Source organism: Eulemur rufifrons, unplaced genomic scaffold (genome assembly GCF_041146395.1).
Source record: "Eulemur rufifrons isolate Redbay unplaced genomic scaffold, OSU_ERuf_1 scaffold_262, whole genome shotgun sequence".
NCBI lineage: Eukaryota > Metazoa > Chordata > Mammalia > Primates > Lemuridae > Eulemur > Eulemur rufifrons.
In genome coordinates this window covers 130,001-133,699 of record NW_027183044.1, presented here as the reverse complement: position 1 = coordinate 133,699, position 3,699 = coordinate 130,001, and the positions used below count along the sequence as shown (strand labels likewise).

At 61.7% G+C, this 3,699-nt stretch overlaps 1 pseudogene; it reads left to right on the top strand.

The window, feature by feature from the left end:
* Positions 1 to 1,891: 1,891 nt before the first annotated feature.
* LOC138380059 (small nucleolar RNA U13) lies at positions 1,892 to 1,983 on the top strand (annotated as a pseudogene).
* The last annotated feature ends 1,716 nt before the right edge of the window (positions 1,984 to 3,699 follow it).

Here is a 3,699-nt window from a genome sequence, read left to right as displayed (position 1 = left end):
TGGACATTCTCTTCAAAAGGCAATTCACTCAGCGGAGTGAAAATCGGAAAAATCGCTGTCCTCTGACGCAGCTGCAGAGAAAAGATGGCACCAAAATCAATGAAACACACACACACACACACACACACACACACAAACACACCTCCTCCCATCTGAACGAGCACTCCGGACGGTCACATAGGGAGAGCGACGGGCTCTCTTCCCACCCTGTGGTTTTCTACCTTTCGTTGCGGTTTTTTCCCTCAGTGGATAGAGGAGGAGACACAGGGGGCTCAGCCGGCATGCGAGTGGGTTTATCATCCTCTGTGAGTATCAACACGCGACACCACCTAAGTGAAGGAACACACCGGTGTTTCATGTCATGTGGCTCAATGCCTGGCAGATACGAGCCTTTGCAGGCCTCCTCGTGATCGACAGGACGTCGCCTTGGACACGGACACATCTTGTCCCTCCCTCCCGAGGCGATAGGCGGTTCCGTACCTCCTCGGGGCCAGGGCACAGTCTGCCTAGGCACCTACAACACGTGTGGCAACAGCCTCGATGGCTCTGCCATGAGAACGAACTCCCGTGGCACGGGGGTGGGGTGGGGGGGGGTCGGGTGCTGAAGAATTCAGCTGAGTGAAGGAATGCCACGGGATTCAGAGTGCCATCGGTGGGCTGAGAGGCGAGCAGGGCGGGCTTTGAAAGGGTAACATTCTCCCTGCCTTCCGTCTGTCTGTGAATACAGAACGTACACGCCAGGCGGGGTGGCTCACGCCTGTAATCCTAGCACTCTGGGAGGTAGAGGCGGGTGGATCGCTCAAGGTCGGGAGTTCGAGACCAGCCTGAGCAAGAGCGAGACCCCCATCTCTACTAAAAATAGAAAGAAACTATATATCTAAAAATATATACAGAAACAGTATCTAAAAATATATACAGAAAAATATTAGCCGGGCACGGTGGCGCATGCCTGTAGTCCCAGGTACTCGGGAGGCTGGGGCAGTAGGATCGCTTGAGCCCAGGAGTTTGAGGTTGCTGTGAGCTAGGCTGACGCCACGGCACTCTAGTCTGGGCAACAGAGTGAGACTCTGTTTCAAGAAAAAAAAAAAAAAAAAAAAATATATATATATATATATATATATATATATACACACACACACACACACACACACACACGTATATCCAATTAGCTGGGCATGCTGGCACATGCCTGTAATCCCAGCTACTCGGGAGGCTGAGGCAGTCTGATCGCTTGAGCCCAGGAGTTTGAGATTGCTGTGAGCTAGGCTGACGCCATGGCACTCTAGCCAGGGCAACAGAACGAGAGACTCTGTCAGAAAGAAAAGAAGAGCGAGAGCGAGAGAGCGAGAGAAAGAAAGAAAGGAAGGGAGAGAAAGGAAAGAGAAGGAAGGGGGGGAGAGGGAGAGAGAGAGAGAGAGGAGAAAACTATTAAAAAATTCGGGACCAGATCCATCGGTCGGTACTCAGAAGCGTGACGATCGGGTGTTCCCGAGCACGTGTGAGATGTGTCTTCTCCCTGACGCCGCGTTTCCTCCACACACACATCACCCATCTGCCGTGGAAAAAAAGCAACAAAAAGAGAGAAAGAGATTAAGAAGGGAAAATGGAAACAGGGCAAAAGAGGAAGAAAGAAAGAAATTTCGAAAAAAGAGACCAAAGTCACAGCGAGAAGGAAGAATACTGAGCCCAGAGCGACACCTAGTGACCACACCGTCACAAGCACCCTAGGGCCCCAATTCGCCAGAGACATCTGGTGGACCCCAGGGCAACATGTGGTCGACCCGGGGCCATGGCGTCTGCAGCCGATTCCCAGGCGGGCACACGAGCCCGGGGAAACTCATTCTCAGCGCGGGGAGGAGGGGGAGGGGAAATAATAGCAAAGTCACACCAGATCCCTTTCTAGTTCATAAACGTGTTGATTGCGTGTTCACGCGCACGTGTGAGAAGGGCCTCCTGGTGTGTCGGCACGTCACCCGCGTGACGTGAAACCATGAATCCGGGGGGGGGGGGGGAGCGGAAAGGCGGGCAGGAAAAGGCAAAGAGAGAATAGATAAAATGAAAGGACCAAAAACAAAGTCACACAGCAGGGTAGGGGAGTGAGAGCAAGTCGAGAGACTGCAGACAGAAACTCCGAGAGGAGAGGAATGCTCCGGAGCGCCCCTCGCCCCGCGCGAGAAGAATACCGATCGCAGGGTGACCCCTAGGGGCAGCGAGGCCAGAGAGACCACATCCGCCCCGAAGCCCCCCTGTCAGGATGACAACCACAGAGCAGACATCTGGTCAACCACCCAAGGACCAGACATCTGGTCAACCAGCGAACCCATGCGGAGGCCGCATGCAGCAGCGACATCTGCTCGACCACTCAGGGTGCTCCCTGCCGGGAGGGTGTGTCTCTATGTGTGTGTGTCCGGGGGGGGGGGGAGATTGCGATGAAAGTCACGCCAGGTCCCGGGATAGTTCGTGAGCGTGATAATTGCGTGTGTGTGGAGAAAAAACGGGGCGGGGCGATAGGGAGTAAAGAAAGGAGGAGCGGGCGAGCGGAGGGGTGGGGAAGGAGAGGGAGTCGAGAAGCCCGCAACCGCAGCGCCTCCTGGCGGTGATCCCCCTCCATAGCATCGATGGGGCCAGCCCCGCAGAGACTAAGTGCGACGGGACATCTGGTCAACCCCAAGGACCATGGGATCCCGGCACGAAACCGGCGGAGGAGGAGGAGGAGGAGGAGGAGGAGGAGGAGGAGGAGGAGGAGGAGGAGGAGGAGGAGGAGGAGGAGGAGGAGGAGGAGGAGGGCTAGGCGGCGGTGGCGGTGGCGGCGGGCTAGGCGGCGGAGGCGGGCTAGGCGTCGGCGGGCTAGGCGGCGGAGGCGGGCTAGGCGGCGGCGGGCTAGGCGGCGGAGGCGGGCTAGGCGTCGGCGGGCTAGGCGTCGGCGGGCTAGGCGGCGGAGGCGGGCTAGGCGTCGGCGGGCTAGGCGGCGGCGTGCTAGGCGGCGGAGGCGGGCTAGGCGGCGGCGGGCTAGGCGGCGGAGGCGGGCTAGGCGGCGGCGGGCTAGGCGTCGGCGGGCTAGGCGGCGGCGTGCTAGGCGGCGGAGGCGGGCTAGGCGGCGGCGGGCTAGGCGGCGGAGGCGGGCTAGGCGGCGGCGGGCTAGGCGTCGGCGGGCTAGGCGGCGGAGGCGGGCTAGGCGTCGGCGGGCTAGGCGGCGGAGGCGGGCTAGGCGTCGGCGGGCTAGGCGGCGGCGTGCTAGGCGGCGGAGGCGGGCTAGGCGGCGGCGGGCTAGGCGGCGGAGGCGGGCTAGGCGGCGGCGGGCTAGGCGTCGGCGGGCTAGGCGGCGGCGTGCTAGGCGGCGGAGGCGGGCTAGGCGGCGGCGGGCTAGGCGGCGGAGGCGGGCTAGGCGGCGGCGGGCTAGGCGTCGGCGGGCTAGGCGGCGGAGGCGGGCTAGGCGTCGGCGGGCTAGGCGGCGGCGTGCTAGGCGGCGGAGGCGGGCTAGGCGGCGGCGGGCTAGGCGGCGGAGGCGGGCTAGGCGTCGGCGGGCTAGGCGTCGGCGGGCTAGGCGGCGGAGGCGGGCTAGGCGTCGGCGGGCTAGGCGTCGGCGGGCTAGGCGTCGGCGGGCTAGGCGGCGGAGGCGGGCTAGGCGGCGGAGGCGGGCTAGGTGGCGGCGGGCGGGGGTGGTGGTGGAGGGGGAAAGAAAAAAAAAAATCCCACCTT